Raw genomic sequence first — 19,307 nt, forward strand, 5'->3', positions numbered from 1 at the left:
AGCTCTGATATGGTTTGGCTCTGCTGACTCCTAAGTTGCTCTTGACGGGACAGAGCCGACAAAACCTTATCAATGTCTGCAGGATCCATGGTGGCCGGAGTATTCTGTCACGTTACGTACGAAGCAGGAAAAGGGAACTGCTTCGTACATAACCGAGAAAACGAAAATAAGCGGATCCCCGAAATAGCAGACACCGACAAGGACTTTGTAAAAACAATATTTATTATAAACAAAAAATCCCGCCTAATAAACAACAGAAAACGCTGGTCAAAACGAGAACCAGGAGATAAAGAAACGCGACAACAGAAAACGCTTGCAAAAAACGGCAAGGAAGATAGGTTAACACAAGTACTAGTTCCCGCAACGATTATATAAAGATTCCCTTGGGACAACGACAATATAACTAACCGCGAAAGGTATCGAACAATATCTATGATCATGAGCAACAGCAGTGGCATGGCATACAATACTCCGGCAATGAGTCGACCGCCGGAGCGCCTGGATATAGCAGGTGCAATCACTGACAAATAGGCAGCAGGTGTGCAGGCGGCAGAAGTGAACGCGTGCCACCTGCTGCCGAATACGGAACATGACAGGTGAAAGGCTTCTCCTTTACCCTGCTGATCCGCTCTTCATTCCAAACTGCAATTTCAGACAAGCCGGGCAAGACCCCCGACCACGACTTAGCGGCGGCCTGAAAGCCACTTGACCTCGGCCCGTCATTAGCGTGGCCGCTCGTCACTGTGTTTGTGTGCAAATTCGAGTCCATTTTGGCAAAGACGCGATTTATTGATCGAGCCCTCGATCGCAAAGACTCTCGCGTCCTCCCACACGAATCTGACGAAAACAATTCCGACAAAGTGGGAATGATTTATTTAAGGAACTGAGAGGTACAACAACAAAATGAACAATCAACAACCAGAACGCAGGCGTGCAAACAAAAACATCGACAGCGTGCGGTGCGTGCGTTTCAACTGGGAAAGTAGGCTGAAGCTTTGTTGCGTGGTGGCGTGGCGGCAACTCTGACGAGGAAAGAGAGGAATCGGCCCATCCACGTGGGCGACGTGTTCTACACGTGTCTCGCATCGTCGTGCGCTTGGGACGGCGTGTTGCGTTGCGATTGTGTCAAGTTACCTCTGGGAATGAGAGCGCCGGAGACGGGGATGCCGTCGTCTCTCTTAAAGTATCTGGCATCCAGCCCGCCGGCAAAGTCGTTTGGTCTGCTCGCGGTCGCGTGCGGAGAAAAGTGTGCCTGCGGGGCGGGGAAAGAACAAAAGGCGTCAGGCGCTCAGTCCGGTACGCGGCGTCGACAAAGACGACGGCGGCGACGCTCTCGCTTACTCGGGGTCCCGCCGACAGGGGGGCGTTCTCCGACGTCTCCGGAAACTTCTCGTGCAGCTGCTTCTCATTCAGCTGCTTGTTCAGCCAGTCGATCACTGACGACGACAAGCGCGACACGCGCCGAGTCACGCCACCGCGCGCTCGGGACGAGACGGACGCTCCTCACCTCTCTCGTTCTTCTGCAACGTCTCCTTGGCGTCGGACAGCTTGTTCACGCTCGACTCCAGCTGCTCCTTCAGACTTGCGATCTGACCGTCAAAAACCCACGCGCAGATGGACCAAAACGCAAAAATCCACACCGACGCCCACGTATGACACGAGAGGAAACAGGCCCGTGAACAAGAGCCCGCGCGCAGCCACGTTGCGACCGGCGCGCGCCGCTCACCTGCCGGTCCCTGTCGTCGAGCTGTCGGCGAGCATCCTGCGCTTCCTGCTGGGCTCGCTCTAGCTTGGCCGAGGTGTCGCGCACAATCTTCTCCTGCATCACCAGCACCGCGCTCTTGTCTTTGCTCTTGTCCAGCTGAACTTGCAGCTCGCACTGGAACTTCCTGATGATCTCGTTGCCCTGGCAACGCCGCCAGACGTCACGTCAACGGGCAGCAGCTTTCAAAGCCTCTTCGCATCTTAATCGCGGGCGCCGTCGATTCATCCGACGTCGGCCCTTTTCTTTTCATGAGAATTATTCTCGCCGTGCACTCGGCCATTGGGAGTTCCTCCAAATTGTGCCGCTGCGCCGTTTGTCCACCAGATGGAGCTCTGAATCCACTCGATCGAGATGACGCGGCTCTAGCGTGACGAGCCAACTTTTACAACCACCTTAGCGGTTACCTAACGCGGCCACGCGCATTTCCTGTCGGGACTGTCAAGAAGAAAAGGAGGGGGGGGGGGGGACCAACCTTTTTGACATCTGGTGCCAAAACCTCGACCTGGGTTTCACATTGTCGCAGCTGAACTTCTTTGCCGTCGACGCTCTTCCTGAGGGATCCCTGCAGAATAAAGAGAGGGCGGCGTGACGCGGCCCGCCGGTGTCCGAGTGGGCCGCAACAAACCTGCTGCTGCTGCGCCGCCGTCAGCGCTTCCTGCGTTCGACTCATCTTCCACTCCTTGTCTTGGACTTCCTGCTCCAGGGCGGCCACGCGCGCCCGCAGCTGCTCGGCCAGCCGCTCCTTGGCATGCAGCTCGGCGTCCGCGGAGTCCTTGTCGCGCCGCAGCGAGCCGACCCGCTGCGTCACGCGGAGCACACTTTTCGCTGCGGTCTCCGGAGTGGCATGTAATCGTCAAGTAACCCCGGTGCCGCTATTGGTCGACGTACCTCCTCGGCGCCCGCCAGCTTGGACTTGAGGTCCTGGAGGGCGGCCTCGTTTTTGAAATTGCTGTCGCCGAGCTCCCCGCAGGAGGTCTCCAGTTGCGCCAGGCGGCTCTGCATCTGCTGGCTGCCGCGCTGGTGAGCGCTTTCCAGATCTCGGCGGACTTGCTGCGTCTCCTGTCACTGGCGCTCCTGCAACTGGGACACGTGGCCGCCACGCCGTCGTCACTCGGACGTCGGCGGCGCCGGCCCGTTCGGGGCGCGGGGGGGGGGGGGGCCTCACCTCGGCCGCCCTCTCCCGCTCGGACCGCAACTCGTTGGAAAGAGAGCTCCTCTGAAGAGTCCATTCTAAATGCAGACGCTCCATCTCGGTGCTCTTTTCCGACAGCGCCTGGTAAGACATCGCAACGGGGAACGCAACTCAAAACTCTCTCTTAGCGCCGGGGCCGAACAAAGATCACGGACGGCCGTCGAACGGTTTGATGGTTGATGAGCGGCCTGTCAATCGCCGGAGTTTGGTGCCTTTTCCGCTTCGAACAGGGCGGGAAAGCGACGAACCTGCTCGGCGTCGCGGAGCCGCTTGGTCAGATCATCTTCGGTCGTTTGCAGTTTGACCTCCAGCGCTTCTTTGTCGGCCTGAAACGCGACAGGCTTTTTACAGATGACGAAGTCACTGCTCGAGTGCTTCCCACGCGAAGAATTTGAAAGAGGAAAATACAAAAACCGGCGCGGACGCACGTCGAGCCGATCTTGGCGCAAGCGTGCCCGCCCACCCGATTTCCCCTTGAAAGCCGGCCCGGCTCGAGTAGGCTCACCTTGAGAGAGGCCAGACAGGCGGCCAGGTAGTCCTTGACGTGCTTGTCCGAGGCCTGCGCCAGCTGCAGAGAGAGCTGGTTGAGGTGCTTGAAGGAGCTGCTCTCCAGCACGTTCAGCTGGGCCGGGCCATCCAGTGACGGCGAGTCACACGACAGCAGCAGCTGGAACCTGCGGGCCACAAGAGAGAAAGCAAACAACAGAAAGCCGCCGCCGCCGCGTCAACGCTGTCGGCTCGGTTAGCCGCCCGCCATCCCGCAAAGAGAGACGGCGGGCCGGCGCATTCCGAAAAGGAACAGCGGCCGCCGATGTTGCGCTTGCCTACAAAGAAACCACTGAAGCCGTCGCACGTACAGTATGATTACAGCCTCTTGTGGCTTGAGGGATACGAATCGTGTGACTGTTGAAACTCGTCACCATCCTTTGTGTCCTAAAATGAAGACAAACTGAGGATCGTTGACTTGAGCATTACAATAGCGCGACTGGTCAAAGGAACAGAAAGGTTCTTCTTGAACTTTGGAACGCACATTCTTTGGCTTATTTGAGAAAGGGGGGGGGCTTATTTGAAGCATCAACAAATGGGCTCTTGTTTACACAGAAATATTTGCCCCTTTCACTCCTTATATGTACCAAATGGGGTGACAGAAAACCCGAGCAAGGGTCATTCTTGGCCTAGTTCTACACGGGTAGTGTTTCGTGATGACAAAACATGTCGTATCGCGTTTGAGAAAATGCAAGTGATCCATGTTGACGTCAGGAGGAGGAGGGGCCGGCGGCGTACCTGGGATGGCTGCAATTCTGCTCCGATTGACATTGACGAAGAAGCTGCGTCAGCATCTCGGGGAACGACGTGAATTCAATCAAGAGCGACTGCTGGACTTTCAAACTACATGCAAGATGATCAAAACATGATGATCACACCGACACAGAAAATTGCACTTCTTCTTTAGCAAACCTTTGGAAGTCTTCCTCTGATATTGTGAGGCTAAAGAGAAAATGTGGATCAGCGTCATTGGTTAGTCTCACCAGAAGATCCTGAGGAGCAGAGAAATTGGATTTCAAATCGCTTGATTGACACCTCCCGCCAAATTGACTCAGCCTGTCTCCGGGAAGAAGAGGCAGAGAAGGGGTCCCCAACTCATCTCCAGTGATCATTACTCCCGCAGAACACAGTGACGATGGCAGACATGAATGCCTGGGAGCAGAGATGGGCAATCCGTCCCTGGACTGAACGGTCCGTCTGTCCGGACGCCCATTTTGGGACGGAGGACGAGAAGCTTTTTTTGGAAAGGACATATTAAGCAAGGATGGAAGTGGGTTTTCGTTCATCCCTTTACTCGTCCCTAGTGGTGTCGGGAGGCAAAATAACAAAGCCAGAGAGTAGCCAAACACTGCCTTCTCTTAACGGGCTCGTTCATCTCAATAGTATTTTTAGAGCAACATTGACACCTAGCGTAAAGTCAGAGAACATAAAGGATGAGGACGGACGCGGACGGAGGACAATTATGATATGAATAAGGACGGAGGGACGATGACGGAAGGGTACCGAGGTCGCGGACGGAGCGGCGGAAGAGGGCCATGTCTGCCTGCGAGACCACTTGAAGGAGTGAAGACAGGAAACTGCAAGGGGCAAAAAAAGGCCGCAGGCCATACTCACTCGTTTGCGGATGGCACCAGTGCTCGAATAAAGCTCAATCGTGACGCGGATGTGTTCTTTTCTGTAAAATGAAAACATACGTCATTATACAGATAAAACCATTGTGGGGGGTTTTTTTTCCAATCTTTTCCGTTTTTGATGTCATCTTTATTCATCCAGGTCAGGCCTTTGAGAAAGGATTCTCTTTTACACCACGGGTTGCTCGGTGCACTACAGTATGAGCAAGGGAACGCTCCTTTGAGCTCCCAACTTGTTCTTTCGGCTGATTGTGAGGCAGGAATGGAGGAAACCATGACAACACAACAACTCCAGACAGGAAGGCCGGAGCCGCAATCGAACCCTGCACCTCTGCACCGTAGATTCAGCTCTATTTGTTTATGATTGTATTCGTTCAGCGATTTTTAAAAAACACGTACTGTACCATAACGTGACGTGTGATGACTGCACGAAGACGTGCCGTCCATCTCCCCGCATTAAATTATTTGGCGAAACGGATGAAATGAGGTGAAATTCCTTTCTTTCTATACAGGGAGGAAATTGTGAAGACGTTCACTGGCGGTCAAAATATGTTGTGGTGAACCAGAACAACAATTGATCGAAATCAGCCGTCTTTGTTGTCCTCATTCGCCTTGAGGGCTATGAAGTCGCAACCGGGCCAAATCGAATGGCATAAATCCGACTTCGAACGTGGCACTCTCAGAATCGGTTCGGCGAAGTTAGTAATTCGTTTCCATTTAATCAAGACAAATATACGAATCAATTCAATTGGCAATGAGCTTCCATCTCAAAGATTTCATTCCCAAAACAGGCACAGTAAAGGGCTTCTGATGGCAAACTGAAATCGGAACTTCATCGTGTTGAGTCACGTCTCGTCCGGAGTCACAGTTGCCGAGTACCTTTCGTCGCAGTGTCGACATTTAATGACGACTTTGAGGACTTCGCTGAAAATCGCTTCCATGGTGGAGCGCCCAAACGAATCGTATTTCTTCTTCGTTGGTGAGATGTTCTTTTTCGTCGTGCTGCTTCCTCGGCGCTCTGTCGGCAAAGTGCGCGTGATCGCCCGCCTAAGGAGAGACCCGCGGGTGCGCCACTGTGTTGTGGCGAACTCCTTGGGAGTGGAGCATTCGGGCTCTTTCTTGCCAGCTGAGCACTCGCTGTTGTCGGGCTGAAAGTAGAAAAATGATGTTTACGTGTGTCTTTGAGGAAAGGCACGTGTTGAGTGAGTTGACATTCTTTTTGATAAAGTACTGTACACTCATTTTAATCCCTCGGGTGGAACTTCATCTCACATACTCAAATGAAGTTTGTGCATTATCTGCACTGTCAATTTCAAGTAATCTTCTGTTTTTGAATAAATGTAGCCGAGTCTCTGGAAGGACTAGACTGGACACAAAATAATTTTTATGTGGGCTTTATTCCCGACTGAACAATGAGGAATTGTACAGCTTTAAGATGAAAGTCTGAGATGTAAACTGAATTTTAAAAGAGTTCGAAAAGGGATCTAAGAGATCAAAGAAAATCATCTAACAGATTAAAGACAATTACGCCACAATAGACAACACCAGTGGCTTGCTTCAGAGGGAAACAGAAATAAAAATACATTATTTCCAAGCCACAATACTTCTTAGTGCAGAACAAATAATCATTACAACCCAATGTTTTGAGATGCAGCCACACTTACTCGATATGTTCCGGTGTGTTGGGTGTGTACAAAGCACGTGGACAAACACAAATGATCTCCCCTCTAAAGAACAGATAACACAGTTCATATAATTTCACAGTCAAAAAAAAACATATTTACATCTTATAACATTGCGAACACTTACGCTGTACAGCTGTTCACACGACTCACTAGTGGTAGATTTCAAACTCCAAACCAAACCACTCCAGATATTGTGCTCTACTAATACCATTCAACTAATTAATCATCTGTCCAAAATTAACACCTAACATGCGTCATGGTAAACTAGTTACCAATTACCTGAATATCGCCAGGGTTACGACGACGATCATGGGTGTATGAAGTTGGGACAAGCAGTGGGCACAGTTCAGCGACGACCCTCCTTCACGTGCATGTCACCCTTACAGGTCTGATTCTCACACGCTGCATATGTTCCCGCGTGTTTTGATCTAGTGTGGCTCTTAAAGTGACAGTGCTACATTTGTTAAACAAGGAAGCCTTCACTACAAGCGTCTAAGTAAGGTTCACCTGGTTACATAAAGTTATGGAAAATAAAAGGTGTTTTTCGCCCGATTCATTGATGGATTTAAAAAAACACACACAATAATTAGTGATTCATCAAAAGTCACAGGTTGAATTTCCAGAAATATTTATTTCTCCTAGTTATTTTTTGGTTGAAAAACACATTCCTCAAGAACTGTAAAATGTTCTCCCCCCCCCCCCCAAATGTGAAAATAGAAAAATAATCACCCCCCTTTTTTTAAACAATGACATATTTTCTCCTCAAAAATATATCTGATCAAAGGCAAAAGAGGCATGCCATGGTGACTGATTAAAAGCCAGCCCGGCGCTAATGAGCAGCCAGGTGTCAGCCCTTCGTGTTCCTCTGCCATTGGTCGCCGGAGTGCCTCAGCCTGCTTTAAAGCCCGCGCGGGAGGTTTTAAGCGCGCCGTGTTCAATTTGCAACCCTTCGTCACCGGTTAGAATGGCGGCTCGTCTATTGGCTGCTGCGCTGTGGTGTGCTTTGGCTCTTCCCGGCTTGGTGTCGCCTCAGTCTTTGCCTTCTTCGGTCACGTGCGGCGAGGACAGCGTGAAGGCGGCGGCCGGCGTGGCCGTCCGGCACATCAACCGACATCACGAGCACGGCTTCAAGTTCCGGCTGCACGAGGTGCAGAGCAGCAAATACCGGCAGGTGAGCAAGTCGGCCGGCCGAGCTGCTCCTTGGGAGATGATCGAGATGCGCTCGTCTGGCGGCTCTGCCCACGCAGGTCTCGGGAGGTTGCCATATTGACATCAACGTGAAGCTGCTGCAGACCAAATGTCACTTCAGCAACCCCAAACCCGAGGCCCTGTGCGAGCTGTGGCGGCAGAATGAGCGGGTGAGCGTCCTTTGGGTCCTGCTTCTGTCTGATGTGCAAACAGTGTTGTTTTTGGGTGGCTCAGGGCGCGGTGGCCATCTGCAGCGTGGAGTTTTGGGTCATGTGGGGCGCGGCCAAAGTCACCCGCCACGAATGCACCACCCGACCAGGTCGTGAGAGCCCCGCTGCTTTGGTGCTTGTCTGTGAAATGCTTTGTTGCGGTGAGAGCTGATGGCGAAGCTCGGGCGCCGCCGCCGCCGCCTTGTTTGCAGAGCCGTCCGACGAGGAGCTGCTGCTGATTTGTCCGTCGTGCCCCAAGCTGTTGCCTCTGGATGACCCGACGGGCGTCGGCGCCGTGCGGGACGCGGTGCTCAAGTTCAACCGGGAGAGTGAGCGGCCCAATTACTTCGCCTTGCTGGAAGTGGCTCAGCTCACGAGCGCGGTGAAGATCCTTTGTCGAGTGTTTGTTTGGCTTGCCGCCTGGCGTCCGCCTTCTTTCTAAACGCTTGCTCGCTCTCCTGTGACAGAACGTCGTCACCATCGGCACCATCACCCAGCTCAAGTTCGCCCTGGTGGAGACCGCGTGTCCCTGGGAGGCCGCGGCCACTTTCGCCGCCTGCACGCCTCGCTGCCCCGACCGAGCTGTGAGTTGCAACTTGCTGCTTGACTGTCTTTCTTCCACGGGGGTTGCATAAGTTTTGCCACGCTTGACGGCTTTCTGGCAATTGATTCTTGACCCGGCTGGTACTTAATATTTTTTTCCTCTCTCCTTTAAGTATCACGTCTACTGCCGAACCTCCTATTACAATTCCCACAGACAAGTGGGAGAACTCGAGTGCGAAACGTACCCGCCCAAGGTAAGTCGGCAGCTACAGCACCGCATCCGTTTAGGCGGTGGAGCGCCTCACCGTTCCTCTCGGGTCTCCACAGAATTTGGAGTCCCTCCCAGCTGGCGAGCCGGAGCCCGTTTGCAGGCCGCTGTTCCACCAAAGTCCGGAAGCTTGCGTTTGCAAGGACAGGCTGAAGAGTCCCGAGCCGTCCCTCCACCACATTTGTCCCTTCCCGCTCAAGTGACTCCTGCAGAAATAAAAAAACCATAATGCTGCTCATCTTGTGTTTTGGGGTTTTTTGGGGTACATTACACTCTAACCCAAAATTTGAGGTTGGGCAACTATTTCCTGACCAGCTCCACCCTTATTTTTCCACTCGGCATGGGGCTGAGAGTTTGAAACTCCAAGTTAATTTAGGCAGGATAAGGAGAGGGTGCCAGGAAGTGTGCTGCGTTTGATGCCACCCGATTCTCTCCCCCCACCCCCCAACTGGAAATATGCTTTTAAAGCTGAGCCCTGCCTGTATGCAGGTCTGGCTTAAATTGTTTTTTTTTTTTTAATTTGGGAGAAGCCAGTTTTTCAACCAGCTTATGTTTTCAGTGTTTGCATTATTTTAGGGTTTATACAGCCCACCCACCCCCATTGCAATTCATTGGATTTTTTTCACCTCAATTGCAACTTTAGCTGTCATGCATGAGCACACATCTGACAACTTGAGTGAAATATCAAAACTGAAATTTTCAGAAGTCTGAATTTGTTTTTGATCCCCCCCCCCCCCTCAAGTATGTCAAATCAATGTTTGGGATCACGTGGAGGGGCAGATTTTTTTTAGCTTTTAAAGACTATTCATTAAGAGGGGGCATGGGTTATTTTCCAATTTGGGCTATTTTTTGTTGTTCAGGGCTGTTATTTCTTTCTGAAAAAGTATTGATGCCGTCTTTACAAAAGAAGTTTCACTCAGAAAAGGTTCTTTTTCCTAATCAGAGCCCGGTTCATTTCCTTGGCTCAGCTGAGGCGAAAGAGGGGTCGCCATGGTGACCGATTGAAAGCCGGCCCAGCGCCAATTAGCAGCCAGGTGTCAGTTAGTTGTCCTCTGCGATTGGTCGCCGAGCTCCTCAGCCTGCTGAAGGCCCGTGCACGAGCTTTAGACTGACGTGTTCTGTTCAAGATGGCGGCTCACCTGTTGGCTGTGGTGCCGTGTTGCGCTTTGGCTCTTCCCGGCTTGGTGGCGCCTCAATCTTTGCTTTCCTTGGTCTCTTCTTCTTTTGTCTTTGTGGCGCGCGCCACGGCAAAGTCAATGGCCGCTGTCTGCGATGACAATAAGCGCCGGTCCGGCGCTGTGCTGCGCAACCTCCGCCTGGGTGGCGCTGTCGCGGTCTTTGACGTGGAGTGGGCGCGGCGCACACGCCATGCGTGTTGATGTTGTAGACGCCGGGAGCGAGGAAGCAGGCTCGCAGCTCAAGGTGACGTGTCTGACGGGGACAAAGCGACAGCCGGTAGCGAGTCTGGCCCACCCAAGCGAAGCTACATGCGCACTCGCTCCACTTTGAACTACAAAAGAGGGGAAAAAATGCACAGGCGACAAAGGAGGAGAGAAAGATTAGCCTGCACGTTCTTGTATGTTTGACAGGCGCACGAGCGCGCACACCTGCTGGTTTTGTGCCTGAGGTCTACGGTGACGTCCACGTCAGTCCAGTAGCAGTTGGACAAAACCAAAGAAACAGGAACCACACAAACACTACACAAATAAATAAACAAATAAAGACGTAAATAATTTACAACTGCACTCGTCTGCATTATCTGTGTGTGCGTGCAACCTGTCGCGCGTGAAGTTGTGCGCGTATGTCTCCGAGTAGTGCAGGTTACTCTTGATGAGTCGCGACAGTTGGGTGGCCGGCAACACGGCGGCAGGAGGCGGGTCCGACTCGAACTTGAGTAGAACCATCTCCTGAGCTTCCTGACAACACAACAGCAACACGAGACGTGGGCGTGTGCGACATCACTCCATTGAAAGACCGACTGCGGCATCAGGGTCAAGGCAGCAAGCAAAAAGCAAGCCAGACCCGCTAGGCTCAAACTCGCAAAGGTGCGCAGGGCAGAAGCAGACAGATCACCTCAAGCGGCACTCATGCACAAAATGGTTTGTTTCTACATTTTGTTTGAAGAGCACACTGAATTGTCATAGAGAGAAAGAGGGAGGGGGAAAGAAAAAAAAAACAGGCATCAAAAGATGTCACCTATTTTGGCGCGAGGGAAGTGGCTTCCTTCCCCACCGCCTGCAGCGCCACGTGGAGTTGACCTTCCAGGATCAGCTGCTTGTTGTCCCCTACCACGTATGCCTGCACGCACACACTCGACGTCAACAACAAAAAAAGATGACAAAACAAACACGAACAACATGTTCATTCGTACAAGCGCACACATTAACAGACACGCGCGTACACAAGCACAGATGAGTTGACCTTCCAGATGACGATGATGTCGAGGTCCAGCCGGTCGCACTCGTCGACCGTGCGGAGCAGGTCCTTGCTCGCGTCCAGGCTGGGGTTCCTGGCGCCCGATGGCGTCCTCGGCCCCGAGGGGCAGGCGTCGGCTCGCCGAGACTCGGATGTCCGACGGCAGCGGAAGAAAAAGTCGCCGCACGGCGTGGCCGAACTGACGATCTGCAGCCACATCAACAACACCATTTAGCATTCAAATAACGTTTTGCATTCTATCTGGATTGACGGGCCAGGCGGCCAACATCGTGGGCAAGTGTGGACCCTACGCCGGCAGCCTAAACGGAGTTGCGTGTACAGTACGTGCACCAAAGTCGGCATCATACCCGCTCGCCGCCCAGGTGGACGTCGCAAAAGTGAACATGTCGGCGTCCTCCGAGGTAGCTTCAGACACAAACGCAAGAAACAGTCAAATGACCCAAGTGTGTTGTCGGCCTCGCGCACGGAGGCGGCGGTGGCGCACCTTGGTGAGGTTTGCACGGCATGGCTCTGAAACAAAGCTTGGCTCGTTCTCTGCTGCTCACTTTGCAGTCTGAAAAAGTCAAGAATACACAAAGCTGCCCAACATGTTGACCAAATCTACCAGAGAAGCGCATTCAACCCAAACCTTAACATGTATGCTAACAAGAAGCCAATGTTTAGAACTGCGTGTAGCAATGTACAGGATATCAATGTTCACGTAAACCAGGAAGTGATATCGGACAGCAGCTCCCCGATACTTTTTTTCAAATGGATTATTCTACCAATTAGCCAAACCAAATGTGCAAGGTGCAGGTATTATGATGATGATTAATATCCACTTGGAGTTGTCATTCTCACTTTCCACATCGTGACTGACTTCGTGTGGCTGTCGAAGGCGGCGCCTGGCCTGCTGCTGAGGCGGGAGTCAGCAAATGAGCGTTGAGATGCTCAGCTCGTCATTTGAATCGGGTGTATTGGACGAGGGAAACGTGTAAAACACGGGAGGATAGGGGGGCCTCGGGGACCTGAATTTTGCTGACCCCTGGTTTCGAGTTAGCAGCTGTCTGCTAAACATTAGCCAGTCGGCGTCGCGAGGGGCGCGCGGGCGCCAGCCGCCACTTCCTACCTTTCTCCTTGGCCGGGTTGACGCACTTGCTGAGGCTCCAGTGTCGGCTGCCGCTGGACACTTGGACGATGTGGAACTCGCGCACGCCAGCTTCGCTCTGGGAGGCCAAAGAAACCCGGATGTGAGCGGTGGCATCGCGGGGTGAGCCAAGCCCGAGCGCCGCGGGCCGGGACGCTCACCGTATTGATGTTCTCCACATCGATGAAGACCAGCGTGCCGCCACCATTTTGATCAGATCCTCGCTGAGGCGGTATGGTGCTGGCACGGGCTGAAGCCTGAATGCTCAGCGAGCGACTGGCGCAGATGAACACCGAGTGGCGAACGACCCAGTGGCTGAGGAGAAAGAGCGCCGTGCACTCATCATTACCACCACCATCACGACTATTACTACCACCACTTTTGACTGAAGAAATAAAATAGGCCAAAGTCAACCAAATAAGAAAAAAAAATGGTGAATGTTCCAAAAGTGGATCGAGGATAGAACCTTTGGGAAAAAATGCAGGGGGGGGGGGGGGGCAAAGAATTGAATCGAGTGCGCACGGTCAGAGTTATGAGGTGAACAATTTAGGCCTGACGAGATTGGACTGGACCAGACTAATTCTAGTTGCGTCTGGTCCAGTTTATTCTGCCGTCGCCATGTACTGGCCTCTGTTCGTCAGCTCTGTGGTTTCTAAACCGGAATTTGACAGACAAGGGCCCAATGAGACCCTCTTCCATGTTGACGTGTTGAACGTCACACTTGGCAGTAAACAGTTGACGACCAAACGTCCACCGGGGTCAATGAGTTAAGAACGGGATGAGACCGAGGATCGAGCCGTGGGGAACGCCAGAACAAAAGGACAGGGAGGTTGCGATGCGACTCGAATAATTAAAGTGCAGTCAGCGAGAGGTGACAAAGTGTGGAAGTAGACAGTCCACAGATCAATGTCAATTAGCAACCGAGGTCCCGAGTGCAAAGGCCAACGTGCGGTCTCGACCTGATCTTGGTTTCTTTCTCGGGGCTTTCATAGTAGAAGAAGAAGTTGATCTCGTGGACTCCTTCCTGGTCGGGTCCTCGCAGCCAGAGGGGAAGCTGTGCGGACTGTCCCGGCTGCAGCACGCCGCTGACGGGGATGTCCACCACGTCCGACGCAGGCCCGAAGTCATCGGCCGACACCAGCGTCTCATGGGCCGCTACGGACCCGGGCGCCGCCGCCAGGGTTTTGTAGGCCGAGCAGTTCTCGGCCGAGGCGGGGCTGAGCGGCGTGCCGGCCGACGGGCTCCCAAAGGTGAAGAAGTCGGGGTGAGTGGACGCCACGCGGAGGCCGCACAGGGACACGTCGCTCACGTTGCAGAACTCCACGTACGCTTTACGGATCTCGCCGCACAGCAGGGCCGTCGGGAACTGCAGAAAGAACACCTGACGCCCACAAAAGTCGGGACGCGTCACGGGGGCTGGCGACCAGTCCGTTTTTTGTCCACGCGTGCAGACAAATTACCTCCATAAGGGGCATAGGCGGCGTGATGATGGGCTCTAAGCGCCGGTCGGGTCCGTAACGCACAAACATTTTGTCCTCTTTGGTGTGATTGAGTCGCGGGCCTCGAATCTTCAGGTCCTGTTTCCCACTAACGACCACGAGCTCGGCCTTCTGCAGCCCTGCGAGAGGAGCGGCGCGCCAGGCGTCAGGTAACTGACGGTGGACATGGGCGAGGGCAGGCCCGCTCTGGTTACCGTCGTCGTCGGGCGTCTCTGGCGAGGACGCGGCGGCCAGGTCGTAGACCACGCCCGTGATACTCAGGCAGCCCGTCCGGTGCGGCAGCAGCCTGAGCCGAGCCTGAGATCAGACGTCGCAAACCGTGTGATGCTCGAGGCCTCGGCAAGATTCGCATGTTCGAGGCGCTGACAGTGATTGCTACCTTCGAGATGTTTCGTACACAAATGCTACCGAAGACGCTACTGAAGATAATTGGTGTTTTGAACGCGAGCCTGTCAAGATTTTGACCGAGCTACTAATGCTGCGAAGCGGGTGGCGTCCGTCCACTCACCGTTTTGGTTTCTTCAGGAGCCAAGTGAAAGTCCAGGATGGTCTCGGTGGTGACCAGGTCGTCTCTCTGCGTCGTCTGGAAAGGCAAACGCGGCGAAAGAGTCCATCACACAAACTGTTATAAATGCGCCTAACCAACCAACCACAAAACTAAAATATAGTACAAACAAAACAAACACACCTTCACAGAAACACAAAAACAAACGGATAACAGCAACACATACGACGCGCATAGAAAAATACAAACAAAAATGAGTGCGCGCGCACATGCGCCAACAAAAAGAGGAAACAAGCAAATACAGAAAGTCAAACTAGCACAGTCAAGCGCATACACAGGAAGAAACAAACAAGGCAGAAAAAAACACAAAGATGCAGCCCAACACGCAAATAGACACGAAACAAACATCTTGTCCTGGACAAGTCGTCGCGTGAGGACAAAGGCATGCCCACCTCCTGCTCCGAGGCGTCCAGGTTGTTGACGAGTTCCTCTCTGGCATCCTCCCCGCCGTCAGTGGCGTGGCCGTAATGCGCGAACTTCCAGAGCAGCGAGAGGCGGGAGAGTGCCAGGGGAACCTTCAGAGGGTTCCTGAACATCACCTCCACCACCACCGGCTCTGCGCACCAGCAAGCCGCAAGAGCGTCAGCACTTTTTCACCGAGCGGCGGAAAGTCAGCCGTGCGGTAATCTCCCATCTGCCAGCGGGGGTTACTTTCCAGACCCCCCCCCCACCCCCGCAACAGACGACTCAGAGCGGAACCTCGTTTTTCTCTGTTTATTGGTCCGATTGAGGTACCCGTTTCTTTCATTGGCTCACGGTGATGAAATCGTTATTATTTCTACTGACGGCAACTATGGGTAACCTGTCGAAAGTCAGACCTTCAAAACAAAAGTACAAAGTACAAAAAGAGTTTGGGCACACTTCCTAAGGCCACATGGCGGGGGCGGCATCCTCGGCAGTCACACCTCAAGAAGCACAGAATTGAGTGCGGCTGCTCCATAGACCAACAGCCGGCCAAACAAAAGTGTGGTCAAAGCATGCTTTTATGTTGAAGGCATGACTTTTGGCAATGGGAAGCCGCTATTTCTCCAAATTGTCGATAGAACTCAGGGAAGTGCTGCCCCCCTCTCTCCCCTCCCTGCCGTCCTCGCCATCATTATTTGGATTGACGTTATTTCCTAACCGCTTCCGCTTTGCGAGCACGCTCCTTGAGCAATTCAACTGGCGAGTCAATCTATCCCTGCCGTACCTTCTACAACGGCCGGCGGGTGGCGCTGGTTGTCGTCTGGTTGTTGAGGTAGCACTGGCTAGGCTGGAAGTTAGCGGGGACCCCCCCTCGATTGGCGGCAGCCACCAGCTGCTCCTCCAGCTTGCACCACATGGACGCCTGCTCCGCGTCATACTACTGGTCCAGCGACACGTGGGTGGCGGCCTGCTTCTCACCTGCGAACGCCGGGCCAGCCCACATCACGAGCAGTCCGCCAGCTCCCGCTGGAGCCGGCTGCCGGGCGACGCTTTACCTTCGGCCAGGCGGCGCTCGTGTCCGAAGTAGACCCTGGTGGCGGCGCTGTGGATGCACGGCAGCGGCAGGTGAGGCAGGCGCACGCCACTCCGGCTGATCACGGTCTGCAGAACACACACAAAGGGCAAGCGTCGTCAGAGGACGTGCTTGTTGCACTTCGACCGTTTGTAAAGCTACAAAGTACTGTACATTGAAAAACAACAACAACAGAAAAGTTCAAAAGCCGGCATGTGTGATGCGATGGGCCCGCGTGTAGTGCCGATGGCATGGCTCGGCCCAGCCTCCGCTGACGATTATTGAAGTTGAAGCCCTGTTTTTTTTTGTTTTGTTTTTTTTACACCTCCTGAAAGCAATGGCTAGAGGTTCATTTTGTCATGTACATCTTTGGGCAGGACTGATGTACAGTGTGTTGTCAGAGAAGTTTGTTTGGAAGAAACGGGATTTGTTGACTGTAAACGCCTCGTTTACAGTCCTGTTTTTCTTATCCATTCTTATTACTCTCTCAACATATGATCTGCCTTTTAAATGTCTTTGAATTGTATCAAAAGTGTGTGCCAATTAATGTTTTAAAAAGCCTGCCTCGGGACGGGGTACACGGCGTATTTCTATATGGCGAATTTGACTTGATTGCGGGCATGGCCGGGAGGGGAGTTTGGCTACAAGGTGTCATTGGTTGTAATGTCTAACTCCGACTGACAGAGGGCAGCATTTTCTGCCATACAAGAGGCTCGCTGGCGTTCTCAAAGCAAAGAGCCACACGCCATGTGACATTATGAACAAATATTCGATTTTGGTGTCAAATTAAATAACATTTTCATGTCACATCACACGCACCAAAGTGGAGCAGGAATAGGTCAACTGTGACCGGCTGCTGTTGCGCACATTTGTTCAAGTCAACGCGGCTGACCACCGCAATCAACCTGAAATTGATCGCGATCGTTTTAATCGGCCAGCAGCCCGAATCAGGATAACGGGAAACAAAATGACAGACGCGGAGATACCGAATGTAGCCCGTGTCAAACGGCGCTCGCTGTGGGGAAAGAACACGTAGCCGACTGAGAGCGGTCACCTTGTAAACGTAGAGGTACTCCCTGAGGAAGGCGCCCTGCTGCGTGGCCGTCTGCCGACTGTCGTTGGTCAGGATCTGCTTGAAGGCCTGCACGGCCTTCTCGGGCTGGCCCAGCGTGAATGACTGGCGGCCGATGGTGAAGTTGATGTGGTCCTCGGCGAGGGACCACGACCTGCCCTTGTACACCTGCATGGCCTGGCAGTAGCAGCGCAGCGTGTGCCGCTTCTGTGGCCCAAGTCAAACGCAGCAGGAAGCACAGGGGGAGTCAAGCAAGTCGACGCACACGCACACACACACGCATGCATGCACTATTGTTTGACGTCAAGTTTGTAAAATAAGACAACCGAGATCAATCATTCCAAACTTTTTTTTTTTTTCTAAATGGTGGCAGGTGTGAACATTGACCTGTTTTACATGAATTTGAATGGTGATTGGCTCATCCTGCACACAACCACGTGCCAGTTTCCACACAAGGACAACCACACCATTCATTTCACACTGGTGTTAACCCTCACTTTGCTTCAGGAGAAGAATTTTTCCCCCCCAAGGAATTTATGGTCCAGGAGAAAAAAAAAGTTGAATGGTTTTGGTCTCATTTCTGTTATTAAACTTGATCTAAAGTTACCATTTGGCCAGGGGTGTGTCGATTTTTTTTGTTTATTTTAATGTTTATCATCCAAGTCAGGTGGAGCCCTCCCCTACATTTGAAGGTTGTCTCCCAGTCTTGCCAAGCCACAACATATATTGACACATTTGCTTCTTTGTCTGTGAAGTGAACGATCCGATGACAGATTTTCAAATGGATGCGAGACTCGCCTCGTCAAATAGCTCAAGCGACACTCAAGCGGAGCCCTTCGGACCCTTTAGCCTAGCAAGTACAAAGTCCCACAACTGGCGTCTCGAGTCGATTTCATGTGACTGCATCGGTGGCTCACCTGGCCCGCCTTGCTGAATCGGTGACCCGCCAGGATCATGTGGAAGGCAAACTTGCGCAGCATGCGCGTGCGCATGTTTATAAAGCAATGGGCTGCCTGCTCCAACAGCAGGGCGCTGCGCAGGTCCGAGTCCTGGTCGGGAAGGACAAAGCAAAAGTAATCCCGCGTGAAACTGAAGCCCGTTTCATTTTGCGACACTACTTGATGACAACCTTGAGGATTCCTTACCTCGCTGGTCATTTTGATAAGCAGCGTGGCAGCTTCCGAATATTTCCCCTGACTCTTGAGAATCTCTGTGCTGACAAGAGCGCAGCGCTCGGCCAGCACCATATTCCTGGGAGGGACACAGCCGCAAGATCATCTGAAGAAGAAGACAGCCCCTCGGACTCGTGGCGGGACGCAGGACTATGACGCGACGCCGCGTTGAACCCGCCGTGATTTGCCTTCGCCGTTTGCTAATCTCTCATCCTCGCAAAATTTTCTCCCATAGTAAAAAAATGTGTTCAAGACCAACATGCAATTGGTGAAAATCTGCGAGAGACTAACACATCCATCTAGATATTTAAACACATATACATGCACACATTTTATCTATCTATAAATATGTAGATCTAGATAGCTACAGTATATAGAAAAAGGAGGAGGACCGGCGAGCGCGGAGGAAGGAGAGGGCCCGGCGCAAGCAGCATTTCCAAGTGCATTTTGGCGTGAGCTTTCAGGAATGAGCAACCATTCTTCTTCTTTGTAACGTTGGATTCAGTTCAAAGACTAAGCTGAATCTCGCAAATTCGTCAGCTTTCCCGCAGCAGCTTTCCCGGCTGACGTTTCACAATAAAAGCATGTTTGCCATTTCCTCAAGCGCGTATCAAACCGGTGGCCCTATTCAGTACCCAAGAAGCAGCTCTCGGGTTCAACGTGTCGGTGAGCCCCGGAGGAGGGAACGCGGCCTACACAATAGCTGAGCGCCCGTGTTGAGCACCTGGTCATTGAGCTGCCTGATGTTCTTCTCTATGTGAGGCAGCAGGCCTCGGAAGGTGAACTCCTGGACGAACTGGCGGATGGGGTCGTGGTCACCGAGGGTCAGACACGCCCCGTGGGTCCCCGGCGTCACCTCCGCCTCCCCGGCGCCCTTCTTGGCGTCGGCGAGGGCGCCCGAGCTGCTCGCCGAGTTTGGGTCCGCACAGCCTC

At 52.8% G+C, this 19,307-nt stretch overlaps 2 pseudogenes across 2 annotated transcripts; both read right to left on the bottom strand.

Moving 5' to 3' along the window:
• Positions 1 to 633: 633 nt before the first annotated feature.
• LOC147201960 (spindle assembly abnormal protein 6 homolog) lies at positions 634 to 6,000 on the bottom strand (annotated as a pseudogene). The gene is made up of 14 exons (XR_015101441.1): positions 5,118 to 6,000; positions 4,416 to 4,495; positions 4,242 to 4,346; positions 3,463 to 3,631; positions 3,206 to 3,283; positions 2,931 to 3,038; positions 2,654 to 2,845; positions 2,391 to 2,564; positions 2,238 to 2,327; positions 1,727 to 1,906; positions 1,508 to 1,589; positions 1,342 to 1,436; positions 1,135 to 1,252; positions 634 to 1,022 (listed from the first exon to the last, which is right to left on the bottom strand). The product of XR_015101441.1 is annotated as a spindle assembly abnormal protein 6 homolog (transcript).
• Positions 6,001 to 6,512: 512 nt separating this feature from the next.
• On the bottom strand, positions 6,513 to 19,247 carry LOC147201961 (trafficking protein particle complex subunit 8-like; annotated as a pseudogene). Its single transcript, XR_015101440.1, has 21 exons — positions 19,099 to 19,247; positions 18,348 to 18,453; positions 18,120 to 18,251; positions 17,185 to 17,409; positions 16,114 to 16,219; positions 15,843 to 16,036; positions 15,046 to 15,209; positions 14,597 to 14,671; positions 14,283 to 14,385; positions 14,050 to 14,207; positions 13,549 to 13,970; positions 12,751 to 12,904; positions 12,572 to 12,668; positions 11,948 to 12,016; positions 11,811 to 11,868; positions 11,449 to 11,649; positions 11,224 to 11,325; positions 10,804 to 10,943; positions 10,635 to 10,724; positions 10,167 to 10,537; positions 6,513 to 9,233 (listed from the first exon to the last, which is right to left on the bottom strand). The product of XR_015101440.1 is annotated as a trafficking protein particle complex subunit 8-like (transcript).
• Between the last annotated feature and the right edge of the window lie 60 nt (positions 19,248 to 19,307).

The sequence above is a fragment of the Hippocampus guttulatus genome, chromosome 7, assembly GCF_054856545.1.
Source record: "Hippocampus guttulatus isolate MCC_2025c chromosome 7, RoL_Hgut_1.0, whole genome shotgun sequence".
NCBI lineage: Eukaryota > Metazoa > Chordata > Actinopteri > Syngnathiformes > Syngnathidae > Hippocampus > Hippocampus guttulatus.